Source organism: Anomalospiza imberbis, unplaced genomic scaffold (assembly GCF_031753505.1).
Source record: "Anomalospiza imberbis isolate Cuckoo-Finch-1a 21T00152 unplaced genomic scaffold, ASM3175350v1 scaffold_72, whole genome shotgun sequence".
Taxonomy (NCBI): Eukaryota; Metazoa; Chordata; class Aves; order Passeriformes; family Viduidae; genus Anomalospiza; species Anomalospiza imberbis.
The window spans coordinates 515,387-529,721 of record NW_027100335.1 but is presented as its reverse complement, the minus strand read 5'-3'; the positions used below and the strand labels follow the sequence as shown (position 1 = coordinate 529,721).

Genomic DNA, 14,335 nt, shown 5'->3' with positions numbered 1-14,335 from the left:
ACCACAGATGGCCACTGCTAGACAGACACTGACGTCAGGCTGATCACGCTCGCCCATTGGTGTGTAGCAGAATAATGTTGGGATGGCTAAAACTGCTCTGAATTGGATTTGCTTAACAGATGTCATTAGCAAAAGTATTCCAATAAAGAGTTTTAAACTCTCTTCCGAGCTGATGCCACTTATCATGTATCTTCCCCGCATTCTTCTAGGGAAGCTGTTTTTGATGTTGTCCCTTCCTTCTTTTTACAAGGGAGCAAAAATTATTTGCCAAGTATCACTCTTCCAGATTTGTTTCCTCTCATTTTCCAAGATTTAATAAAGTGAACACTCAGCAGAATAGTTCTGTGTTTTTTGAACACAATTCTTCCTTTACCCAATTGAGGCCCTTCTGTGACTATGAAAACACAAAAACTGTTGTGAGCTACAGTTTACACTTAAGAGGTTGATATGGGTCAGTTCTCCCAGGTTATTCTTAGTTCATCTGCTATGTAAACTGTTGATGTCAGTGACTGGAAGCTGCTCTCCGGGACATTATATATATGATAATTATATGACAGAAAATGCAACATATAGTTGGATCTGACCTTCAAGTTCACTAGCTTAAAAAAAGAAAAAAAAAGTCTGTAAGAAATTTGCTGTTTTTTCTATTTATAAATGCCTTCACATTTATATTTAGTTTATTCACATACAAGAGCCTTTCCTTGCATGGACAGCAGTGCCCATCCATCATCAGTCTCGGGTATATTATAAGTCTCAATGATTACTGCCTCCAGAAAGCATTTTTGAGACAAAACAGGCAAATTCTTTTGCGTAACTATACAATCTTCCAGTAGTAGGATCTTCACTCTCACATAAACACTTCATGTTTTTCTGCAAAGGAATCTGAGATAGATTTTTCTGAGAAATAACAAACCACCAAAAATAATTAAATAACAAGCAAGAGGAAAACACCATTTCTTCACTCAACACACTTTCCTTGATTTTCATAAGCATTCAGATTTACAGCTGCGGATACTACCACAGGAGCAGGGCTTTGTCTGGTTTTGCTTCCTCTTCCAGCAGAGCAAGCACAGCTGCAAAATGCAAACTCATTTCTAGGTTCTCTTCTACATCACCAGTTTAGTACATTCCAACCAGTCATAGTTGTGCAACACCCCGTCAGGGAACTGGGATTACTGCAGTGTCACAGACAGTTTAAGTGAGGCTCAAGGAGCTGTACATAGTTTTAACTATGTTTCGTATGGATAATTAAATGATGCGTGACATGGAGATAAGCCAGCTGTACTGAAACTGAACAAACTAACTGCTCTGATGGAACAGTCAAGCATCTCATCAGTTATAAAATGAAACAGGTTTAAAGCAAAAACAATAGAGAACAGAATGCATGACATTGTAAAGTAGCATGTTCAAAGGACCATTTCTGAACTTTAGGCAAGTGTACTCATCCAGTCAAATTTTCAAAAGAATTCCTGGCACCAAAATGTTCTCTGTTTGCTTTTTCACCATGGTAAAAGAATGGATCACTCTTAGGGGAAAGAAAATCCTGTGTGCAAAACACTGCATGAAACTAAACAATGCTTTAAACGTGGCTAATTTCCATGTGGAGCTGATGATTTAGCACTGTCATCCTTCAGCAGAGGAGAAAGAACTGCCTGTCTTCAGTTTACTTATGCAAGATGAAGAAAGAATGTGAGGAGTGTGAATTTGATCTTGCTTCAATTTACTTCAGTGGCCAAACACTTGCCATGACTTCAGTGGAAGTGAGACTGCATCTTAGCTCATTCAATGTGGAGAAAAACAAATCAGCTGAGAATAATGCTCTTGTTGATTAGATTGATATTACTACCATAGTTGGTTTTAACAGTGCTAAGTAAATCCTCTTCTAAAAGCCAAAGGTTACCTTCAGTTGTGCTTTTTCCTATGTACTGTGTCACAATGGAGGATTCCTGGTTTTGTGACCAAGTCACCACTGCTCACAGCAAGCATGGCATGCTCTGGGGCGTGGCCACATTCCCACATGGGAATGATATATGTTTGTGGATGTCACTGGGGACAACATCCAAATCTGGGCTGGGGCATCTCCCTCAGTCAATAAACCAGGGTGCACACTTCTGTAAAATAACTGCATTCACTGAGAAAAAAAGACTACACTAACTAAGATGTCCATGAAAATCAGCAAAATAAATCAAATCAATAGGGTTACATTTGCAGTTAGGAATCTGCATTTCTGCAGGGAAATTTTAGGATAGCCACAAAGTGGAAAATGTTTAATTTTTGGGTTTTTTTCCTGAGACGGCAATCAATCTTCTGGTTTGGCTCTAGTCTACTTTTCCCTATAAAGTAGAGCCTAGAGATACACTCAGAAAATATGTATGGAAGTACCTCTCAATTAATTAAAAAATATTATTACTCAGAAGATAGAGACACGACTGTCTACACTGTATGAATTAAACATACATGAATTAGGACACAGACTCTTCCATTCTTTAGTAACAAAACTGATGCTGTCCTGAAAATGACATTAATGAATGAGACTGGTATATGAAAACCTTCTGCATCTGCTCTAGACGTTGGAATGAGCATGTTAAATGATGCAGCAGACAAGGAGGATGCACTTCTTAGGGAAGCTGAATGTCACTTCTGTGCTTAAGGAGTTCTGCAGTTTGGATGAAGGTCACAGGCTATGTCCAGGTGCACGAAAATGAATGATAAATACACACAGTTTCTCTTAGACTGAAAGCAGAGCTAGACAAAGAGTATTAAAATCAGGAATAATTCATCCCCTGGTTTTCTAAAGATGTCAATCTTCTATTAGAAGACAGTTTGTTAGCTCCTCCATATATTAAAGCTATAACATAAAAATAGAAGCACCTCAAACTTGTAGAAGTATCTAAGATGCATAGATTAAGTAAGGTCTATGCAGAGCGAGCACCCTAAAAACATCACAAGAGCAAGCAGTGACAATTTCTGGGATAGTAATGACATGAATCAGTATCTAAAAGTTAAGTATAAGTGAAGAAGAGAATTTTTCAACTAATGGATCAGGGAAAATGTGGGAACAAAGGATATGTGATTAAAGATCATAGTGTATTACATTAGCAGAGGTGGAGAATATATGACTTTGATTCTGTATTACAACACATTTCAATTGAGTTGTGTGTAGCTTTAGTTTTATACATGCACAATTTTTTAGAACACATTTTTAGAGTAGGGCATGCAATAAAGGAAATGCATTGTACTGCATTGATCCCCACATGACTCGCTGGAATATCTTAACATTTCCAGAACAGATTCCCACTTCTGAAGATGAAAACCCAGGGAAGATGAAAACCTGTAACTGCCATTAAGAGAAGGTCTAAAATTTTAATTGCTGTCTGAACACAAAGGAGCTGTGACATGCTGTGGTTTCTTGAAGCACTCCTGCAGTTACAGACACATCTTTAACTACCCCACCCTCTCCCTCTTCCCCATCCACCATTGACTGATGCAGCTGGGAGATTCAGTAACTGTGGAGCAAAATCTTGCTTACTTTCAGCTCTCCTGCCCCAGCAAATGCTCAGCTCCTCTGGGAAGATGGATCTATGCCATAAACACACTGCACCTGGAAGAGAATGAAAACTTCCCTTCAAACACACACATGTGACCAGCTTTCTGGAACTGCCTGATGTTGCCAGTTTTCGTCTGTTTTCCACAAAGAAGGGAAAGAACCTTGTATTCTCCTCCTCATGATATTTCAAGTCTTAATTCCAAAGAACAGAGATGCCAGGACTTGTCAGTGACATGACTAACAATCTTATGAGAACTGGCAAGACAGCTCATTTCTCCTACAACCTACAGAAACCTTGGAATTATTTTGTCTGAAACACTTGGGGGAAGCAAGATGGACTTAATTCTGACAACTTTATTGAATATTCAGTACATCTGAAATCCTGATATCAACAACAAAAATATGGTTTAATTATGATAAGCCATACTGTTATCATTTACAATACATAAGTGTGAAAAACTGCAATGAATTTTTTCTTGATCCATGTGGAAAAATACACACCTTCCACCCCCCCAAGAAAAGTAAGACAAGGCACAATAAATTCTCGTAATTCTCTTTCTTCTGGCTTTTCAGTTCCATCACAGCTCTCCAAATTAAGATTTATGTGCTATTTTGCATCTGTATCTCTTGTTGATTTGCCCCCCCACAGGGTTAGAGGTGGATAAGTTTGGACAGGAAACGGTATCCCTCAAGCCAAACTGAAAGGTTTATAAAGTTGCTAATAAAAGTTTGGGTCAGGGCCTAAATATCAATCATCTGCTCATTGTCTTTTTAAACAAGCTCAGGCATTTTCCCAACCACTCCCAGCAGGTCTCTGCCACTATTCTAAACTAAGATTTCAGACATTTCTTTTTTTCCTGTGTTGACCTCAACAATTTTTTTTCTCCCCCTCTCTACCTGCCAAATGCATCCATCAGGATTTTGCCAAAGGCTATCTGCTTTTGAAGTTGAGAGGAATTCACTAATCGTGAGTGTCAAATCCACAATAAATGCCATTGCCATATGGTATGTGCTGCTTTTGGGAATTATCTCAAAAGGCCTAGCTGTGAGAAGGCTGGCTGTATGTTAGGAGGGTTTTACTGCTAACTTCCATAACTCATGTCAGGTTTTCAGTTTCTGTATTCATTGGCTTCAGTGAGTGCAACTGTTTCCTGAATTTATAAAAATGTTGTCAAGATCCCTTGATCTTGCTTCCTCCGTCTCTCTCACACAAACACATCCAAACACATCTCTACACAGTGGAATAGCATGCACAGTGGCATGCAAATCTAGCAAAAGAGAAGCTTGTAAATAAATAGCATGTCATTCTGCTTACTCAATAAATTCCTCTGGGTGTTAAACTCATGATAAACGTATCATAAGCCCCGATGAAGGGTTTACAGCCTGTCCCATCACACCATCCTGAGTGCAATTCTGCCATGCATAGGAAGACATAAGTTTGAAAAACAGAGCAGAAATAGCTCCCGTAAGGGCAGGGTGCTGACATAGATGAAACATAACTAACTGGAGAGCGTTTGTTATAGCTGAAGAAGACAGCATCAGTGTCACATCTCTGTGCCTGTGGAGGTGTAATCTACATTCAAAGCAACAAGAAATCTATCTCCTTTTAAAAATTGTCCATTAATACATAAATGTGTCTGTGTTGAAACTCCTCAGATACCATTCCCAACTAGAACTACACACAAGACTAAGAAATTCCACAGAGAAACACGATTTGGTGATCCAAAGAGGCAAGGAGAAAGAAAACCACATATGTGGAGTTTAACATACCAACGTAGTGATAGAAAAAGAATTACAAAAATAAATGTCAGGCCCCTTGAAACACTTGAGGCAACTCTCTCAACTTTCTCTGATGCTCTAGGAAGACGTGAATGTCCTCCATGTCTCACATCATCCCCACCAGCCACATGAAAATATCTCCAATGCAGCTCAGAGTGTTTCAAGTATAACTCCCCTCTAATTTATGTAGTCTGTTAACATCCTCTTGGAGCAAACAGAAATAATAGTTTAAAAAGACAGCTGTATTTCAGAAACATCTGCCTCTACACGACAAAACAAAAAAAAAACCCAGAATTTAATACCGTCCCTAGGCAGAATTTATCCATCTTTAAGGCTTCTATTTTGTATGTCTGATTTGTTTTCCTGGTAAGTAATACAAATGAACTGCTGGCAACATCACATCAAAACAAAAGCAGCAGAATCAGAAAAAAACACTGAAAAGTTTACCTTTATAGGAAAGCTTCAGTCTTGGGATATTTTGTTTTGACATTCCAGTGACTGGAAGGAACAGCATCACTAAAGACAGCAGGCTGCAGGCATGTGGCACTTGCAAAGTTCTCATTCTGCTCTCTTCTTCTGCATCTTCTTTTGCACTATCTCCCCACTTTTCAAACAACCCAAGTTTTATCTGGAAGAGAAAAAGGAAAACATCTGTAGACCTGCATTACTGCATAAATAATAATTCTGTAAGCAAGCCAGACCTACCTTTAAAGAGCAGCTCATTTAATTTCTTTGCTACAAAAGGATTTTTTTTCTCCAGTACAAGTAAAAATGTTTTGTTTCTTTAATACTAAATTTGCACATTTTGACATTGGAAAAATATGTAAACTTTTCAACACCAGTGTCTAGCATAGCTAAAGTTCAAGCACAAATTAAATTAATACAGTATCCACACAAAGAATATTTGCCATTCAAAAGTGACCACGCAACTTGTTAGTTCATACCAGTTGACTGGATATCTTAATGTTTTATAACTTTTTATCTCAGTACTAAAGCTATTTTATGTTTATGCTATGACTGGAATGAACTGTAAGGTCTCAGATGCCATGGGGGTACAAGCAGCGTTAACAATGAGTACATACCCATCAAAACTTTCATGAATAAACTAAGAAAATTGGGTAGAACAAGCAGTTGTGTTTAGTTTTAATAGAAAAAAAGTCAGTGCAGATGATGGATTTAAAAGTGCTTTCAGTATGATATTTCCAGCAGAATAACTGCAACTCATCCACCAAAACGTCCTACAAACTTTAATGAGTGTTTCAGGCTGGGGTCAATAGGCTGACATGAGATTTTGTTAGCACAGTGTGCAACTAAGCCAGCTTTGCAGCACTTTTCACTTAATAAGAGTCATTCATAGTCCATAAATCTTGAAGTGTTTTACAAATGAAAGCAATTATCCCTGTCCTTATTTTCCCTATGCAAAAACAGAACCATAAAGCTGCAGTGAACCTATTTCCTCAAGGTCACACAGCACAGTAGTTGAAAAGAAAAGAGCAACAGCAATCCTGGTGTCCTTTGTACCCAGCTGTCAAGGATCTCTTTTGCCCAATAACTCCACTTTTGCACAAGAAATTATTTTAAATGGTGTCTTGAGTTCTGAAGGCAAAACTTGATGGTTAATAAATCACAGAGATCAGAGTATGAAAATACTTGTAAGACCAGATCCTTCCTCCTGCAAGTGCATGATGCTAGAGGTCAAGGGAGACAGCTGGTGAAATTAAAAATATCAGTGTTTGAGTAATGCTGTAAAACCAAGGAGTAAAGAAATGTTATGCTTAGTCGAGAGATTAATGGCTCATGACTTGCCATGAAAATTATTTTCTGAAAGGTACTGGAACTGCCTGATTAAAAGAGCAATCCTAGCGCCCACGTCAGCCAGCACTTGCACAGACATCGAAGGAGAGGCTCCTTACAAGCCCATGAGGGATGCAGCACAGCTCGTGGCCCCTGGTCTAGCATTTGAGCTCCTGCAGCCCTGGGTCAGGCAACTCTGAGCTACAGCAGCACCCAGAACCATGGCATGAAAGCATGGAAACAGTTTTCTCCAGCAGAGGAAATCTCTCTCAGATGAAACTTGGGCTTTCTGAGCCTCCAGAACTTCTGTTAATAGTAAAAGACAAAGAAGTGTGCAAGAAGAGCACGATGGTGAAAGAGAAAGAGGGAAATAATTTGTAAAATGCCCAAAGCGTAGCTCCTATTGCGGAACACTGAGCTTCATTCTTCTCAGTCCCCTCTTCAACACTGACATTCAGTGTCTGAATGTACTACTCTTGGCCAAGGGGAGTGCATGTTCATGAGATGACATGGCGAGAAAACAGACAAACATGAAATGCCTGTTTCATCTTTCCCTTCCCTTTATTACAGAATGAGATCTGAAGAGAAGGCCCTTACTTCTTCTGTGCCAACACATCTATTTGAGGGTGCACCACAAAAGACTGATGTGGATTGGACTATCGTAGGGTTAAACTGCCTTTAAAAATCTATTTAGGGGGAAGAAGGGGAACAGAGGGGGAGGGGAGGAGGGGGAAGAATATATGAAGGTGAGACACCAGCCCTGTCCATCTTCAGCAGGATGATAGTGACAAACCATACTTCAAAAAGAAGCAATTAAGTGGGAGCCAGTCTCACTGCCAGCATGTTGAGACGTCATGGCCTGAAGGTCTGGGCCTCAGACAACAGGGAATTCACCAAAGGATTTGGGGTTCATTTTCTTGAGGAAAATTACTGTGAAGAATCAAGACTAAATTTGACTAAAAAACCAGTTTTGTCGATGCACTGTCATTTGCTGAATTGATTGAGAATCAGCACCAAACTCAGGCCTTTGGCCATAGCTCACAACCTCACTTTTTCATTTAGGCATTTTTTGCTAATGGGAACCTTCAGGGTTTTTTGGTTGTTTTTTTTTCCTCTTTTCCCTTTTATTTGAATAATGTCTCTGAAAAACCATTTGCCTTCACAAGGCGGTTGGTTAGTTTACACTGGAGGCAGCTGCTCTGTGGGCTCGAGCCAACCCTGTCTTTAGATTCATTGCAATCTGGCCAGATTGTCACATATATTTTTAGTTTATGATGATCCTCTAATACAATTCCAGCTTCCACACAGAGTCCTTCCAACAGTCTAGCTCAGGTTAATGAACTTCAGGCCAACTAACTTGCCATTAATCTTCAGGAAATATCCTTCCTCTCTGTAACATAAGCAATGTCAATCAGTGTCCTGTGCTGAAAAGACCCACAGTCACACTGATCAGAAGCAAACAGTCCCATGAGCAGAAATAAAACATGAATCCTAAAAGCAAATTCTACTACCCCGTTCCTTCCTCCCCTCAAAAGTAAGAAGAATTTGGTCAGAGAAGGAAAAATTACTGGTTTGTTCAGTTCTTTGATACTTGAGCTAAGGACCAACACCTTCTAAAACTTCCTCACCATGAACAGATCCAAAATAAATGAGGAAAAAGAGTCTGAAAAGAAAAATGCCGAGGCTAAAGCTGCTTCCCCACCTTGGCTTCAGCTAGGAAATAGCACTGCACTGTGTTAATTATCACCTGCAAGACCGACCAGGGAAGGAAGCCATGCACACACCTCGCTGAAAAGGGGACATTTCCAGCGGAATAAAGGAGCTTTTATTTGCCCCATGTAGGGGCGGGAGGCACAAGGCTGAGAGGGGCTGAGCAGCCTGGCTCCATCCTGCTTGGACCTCCCAGCGGGGCCCATAAATTCGGACCGGGCTGTGGGTAACGCTGCCAGAAGACAGAAAGTGGAGCTGCGGGGGGGTTGCCATCCTGACAGAGAGAGGGGCCAGACCTGACTGGCACATGTGCCATGGCACGTCCCGAAACGAGGTGTCACCTCCCCGCAATTGGTCACATCTAGTGGAGCCTATAAAACAGATTGCTCCGAAGCTACTGTCTGAAACAAGAAAACCTGGGGCCAATTTACTAAACATAATTTATTCCAGGCCCTTTGTGGCAATAAACAGAGCTCTTCAGCCTTCTCAAACACACAGACAGTAAGGAGCTCTGTGCTTATGGGAGCTTTTTCAGATCGTTCAGCCCAAACCTATCTAAATGCAAAATCTTGCATTCACAAATACTGTGTAGTTTCCGACTTCTCCTGGCGTCAAGACGTCCAGAGCTGAAACGACTGTGACCCATCTGCAAACACACACTTTTTAAACTGTATTCAGGAAACTCTCGGTTAATTCTGTGAAAAAAGCCTTTATGGAATTGGAGGATAATTTAAAACCTGTTTCCAGCACTATTTTTCCAAGGTCATTTTAAAATTCAGAATTTTATTTTCCAATAAAGAGTTGTGGCTCAGTTTTAGTGAATCTAATAGCAATGCTGCAAAATGTGACAACTGAAAATCTAGAGCTACAAGCTCTAGATAAAATCTAGTCACTCCAAGCTTATAAATCTAGCCACTATAGCTTATAAAATCTAGTCACTATAAGCTTATAAGTTAATTATAAACCTAATAAGTAAGTTGCCTAAGCCACGTAGCTTCATTGCGTAATTTTCTATCACTGATGCAAGAGTTTTTCTTTCTTCTCCTCATCTATCCTTGTTTGACATCTTGTGGTTTTATTTTATTTTGGTCAATGGAGTCAGAAGAGAGCAAAAAATGTCCCTTCCAGACATCAGCAAAATAGCATGAGTGGCCTTTCAGACAAATATATTGTTTTAAAAGGATTTAAAAATAACCAGCTACAATATAAACAAAAATTACCCCACCTACGATTCATATTTATTGAAAGGTACATTATCCCTTTATCATCTCTTTATTAAGAGATGAATATCTGTTTATTTAGATAGAATATTTTCTACTATTACAAGTAGAAAATCTATATGCACACAAATTTAAAGCACGTTATTTTAACTACAAGTATACAGATATGTGTGTCCAATGCATTATGCAGATATCTCACCTTGAAATTATCATACAAATTCCAAAAGAAAAATTACTGTGGTTGTCTACTGTGTGGTTCAAAACTGTACTATAATCATGAAGTGGATATTGAATTGCCTTTGTTAGTAAGAGGGAAAACTGTAAGCATACATGGCTTAGATTAGTAACTTAGAAAGTCAAATAGACTAAAAATAAAATTACACCTTCAGACTTACTTAACAATCTTAACTTAGTTCTGCAATAACAAAGATCACATTGATCCAGAGCATAATGAAACTATGTTCTTGCAGCCCTTAGATAGATGGTCTGTTTATTATTTGGCAGAAGATGCTTTTCTCTTCATTGTGGAATCTCAGTTAAAGCTAACTCCATCCAAGAACTGGTAAGCAGTATTATTCATCACTATTCTCCTACTTATTAAGTAGGTTTTGTGCTGTTTATAGTCCAGAAAATGTTCCCTTTCAGGATTCAGAAAAATACTGCTTTTTACACAAACCCCAGATCAGCATTACCTCACTTCCCAACACCAGGAGAAATTGATGAATAAAAATACAACGGTACAATCAAAAAGCATTATGTGAGCCTGCAGTAAGTGATTTTTTTTTTTTTTTCATTTTATGTTGCATAAATCACTGGGTTTAGTCTACCTGGTTTAGATGAGGTTTTGCCATGCAGCAGTCTTCGCTATTGTTAAATACCCAAACAATTAGCAGAGACTCCTAAGAAGCATAACCCAGCTTACATTGAGTTTTGCAAAACTATAAAGGCTTTAACTTTTACTGAGCTCCTCGCAGGATTTACACACCATCCATTCAACACCAGTAACTTGGCAAGAAAAATCACCGCTGTGATTCTCACTTGAGAAAAACCAAATAGAGCAAAGAAAAATTAAGGGTCTGTGAGACAATGAGGACACAATTGAGGGAACAGAGTCAGCAAAAAAATCTTCTTGCAGAGAACCATCTGATAATAAATAAAGCTCTCCAACAGAGAGACAAAATACATTTGAGGATTACACTGGATTTTTTGTGGAGATGAACTCAAGCTCAAGTAAAAAATGGTGACTAAGGAAGTGAAATGAGAGAAGAAGGAGGAAGGAACTCCCTTACTTTGTTTACTTTTTCATACTTTTCAGCATCTTTCTGAAGGGAATCTGCTGGTGGAAGCATTTCTAACAGGCATGTAGTCTGTTTGGAGATAAACACTGGTTGAAATGGTAGAAACCTTACAGAATGGTCTGTGTCACATTGCTCTGAAGAGCTCATCTGACCATGAAATTTACTGTTGGGCACCTAAAATTACACACATAGGAAATGAGCACTACATCCTCAAAAGATATCAGGATCTTTTTCAGGTCAATGTCAGTGAGGTCAGGATTGCACTCAAAAATTTCACACAGACACAGAAGTAATCTTTTCAGAAAGTGACAGATAGACAGCCATGCACACAGACATGTTATGTATCATTACAAACGGTGATTCTGAGAATTTTTTTCTGTGGCATTCTATATTTTGGACATGTAACACATTACATTAACATGTAAAATGCAGGTGGGGAAGAGAACAGTTCAGAGAAGGGCTGAGCTACAGCTTGAGCAAGTTGCAAAATATAATTTGGGGTCATCCCAGATTGATTTCATTTCAGAAGCTATTGAACAAGTTTAATTTTTGGGTGGTGTCATGTTTGCCCTTGCAGGTGTACACTCTGCACACTTGAGCTGTGTTGCTGAAATGCTCAAGCAGGTCTGTGCTGCAGGTCACCCCATTTCTTCTTTGGCTGATTGCGGCCCGGTGCTGAGCTCCAGCAGAGCCCTGGCAGAGCCCAGAGCAGCCTCAGCACCCGCAGAGCCCGGCTGCAAGGAGAGAAACCAGAAAGCGCCCGTCAGCTGAAGGCTCCTGTCCCCTTGTCCCAGCCGCCCGCGGTGCCCAGGCCATGCTGGCCGTGCCCAGAGCTGTGCCCAGAGCTGCCCATCCCTGCTGCCTTTGGGAGCAGAGCAGGAGGGCAGGACATGTGCCCAGCCTGCAGCCGGCCATGGCACATCCAGCCCTCAGCAGCTGCCCAGAGCAGGATGCTCCTGTGCTCGCTGCCATCTCCCCAAAGCTCTGATCCCACCATGCAAAGCAGACCGGACCCACCTCACGCCATCCCCCACTGGAAGAAAAGCTGGTCCCAAACGATGTCCTCAGCCTTCTCCAAGGGCACGGCCCATCCACGCCACAGCTGCTCCCAAGCACTTCCCCATCCAGACTGGACCCCACCTGGAACGCTTCCTCTAGGAAAACACACAACAAATTATTGAAAATAGATTACAGACAAAAAGGGGAACAAGAAAAAAGGTCAAAAATCTTATCTCTGTCAGGTGATTAAGGAAGGCCCAACCCCTGCATGCCAGGGAAAAACCCACCCACAGGTGAGGGAAGCCCAGGCTGTCTCCCTACCCCCCTGCACTGCCCCCCAAAATAACGGTGATCCCAAAGCAAACAGGGGCAGTGGAGCAGCCCAAGCCCTTCCTTGCCTGCAAAGCAAAGCAGCCCCTGCACAGGTTCTGGAGTCCCACCTCTGCTCCCACCATGGGGGTTTCTTTGTGTCGGGCTGGCTGCCCCAGCCCCAGCCCCATCCCCAGCCCGGGGCACGGTGGGTGCTGGGGCTGTTGGCAGGGCCAGGAGCCCACTCCCATTTCATCAGCATCCCAGCCCACCCCCCAGCCCTGCCAAAAGCAGCCTGGCAGCCGACTGAAGGATCAGCTGCATCCGCCCCAGCAAAGGGGGAACCTTTGGTTCCCGGCCAGGCTGTGCAATGCCCAAATCTGGGAGCATCCCCCTGCGTGTGGACTCACCTGCAAATTCCCTATGGAGCCTGGCTTTGGAGAAGGTGCCAGAATCAAAGTCCATCATCCAAAGCTGCCGGTGACCAGGTGGAGGAAGAGGTTGTCATCCTTGATGTCGTCCTCACTGTCCCCAGCAACAACAGCCCCACCTGGTTCAGCTTCTCCAGGGCCGCCTCCTCCTTCCCTGGGATGAGTCCAGGCTGTCAGGGTTCTGCCCAGGGCCCCAGCTGTCAGGGAACCAGGACAAGCAAAACCAGCTCGGATGGTGGCCACCAGTGCTGGGCAGAGCAGCTCAGCTCCAGCACAAGGGCTGCGTGTTCCCATCTGATGACCCCTGGGCAGTGACACAGGCAGGACAAAACCAGTCTGGTTGGCTTTGCCACTGATTGCCAAGACATGTGTGGAGCTGTTACCTGCCAGGCCCCTGGATCCAACTGTGCACGTGGATCTCTCCCATCTTTTAGGGCAGAGGACCTCCCTGCACCCATGGATCACGGAAAAGCTCTTCTAAGGACGGCCTGTCCAAGGGCTGCATGGACAAACACCTCTTAATGAGATCCTGGCACCCTGGGGAAACAAACCAGAAATCACCAGTCAGTTGGAGAAGTTGCCCCCCTGTTCCCATGCCCAGGCCATGCTGGGTGTGCCCAGAGCTGGGCCTAAACTTCCCCATGGATTCTGTGTTTGGAGGAGAGCAGGAGAGCAGGACATGTGCCACCTCCTCAGCAGCTGCCAGAGCAGGATGCTCATGAGCTGCTGCTGTCTCCCAGCACTGGTATTGCCCCCATGGCCAGAGATGAGGACCCACCTTGAGAGAGCCGTCGTGGGAACAAGATCCGCCCCCAGATGATCTCCTGGCCCCTCCTGAACGGGTGCTTCCCCATGACCAGGTGGTACAGCAGGAGGCCCAGGGACCAGATCATCGCTGCCTCGCCGTGGTAGCGTTGGTGGTGGATCCACTCTGGTGGGCTGTAGGACAGGGTTCCTGTGGAACACAGAGTTCATCAGGGGGACGCTGCCGCTCCCAGAGCCTGGCCCCAGCACCCCATGGCCTGTGGGGGCTGCCCCAGTGGCACACAGGGTGACTGCTGCCCTCTCACCAGCACCTGGGACTTGTGTACAGACTTGGGGCTCGAAAAGAAGCTACTGGTGTTGGAAGAGGGCAGCAGAAATCCTGGGAAGGCCCAACCATGACACACAAAAGCAAAACTCATCCAGTGGTGGAGAAAGCCCGCTCTACTCCCCGCCTGCACGGCCCCCCAAAAATGTTAACCAGTC

The 14,335-nt window shown here is 42.6% G+C and overlaps 1 long non-coding RNA gene across 1 annotated transcript; it reads right to left on the bottom strand.

The window, feature by feature from the left end:
* Positions 1-11,859: 11,859 nt before the first annotated feature.
* LOC137467650 (uncharacterized) lies at positions 11,860-12,478 on the bottom strand. The gene is made up of 2 exons (XR_010995582.1): positions 12,366-12,478; positions 11,860-12,082 (listed from the first exon to the last, which is right to left on the bottom strand). It is a non-coding gene; the product is annotated as an uncharacterized lncRNA (long non-coding RNA).
* Between the last annotated feature and the right edge of the window lie 1,857 nt (positions 12,479-14,335).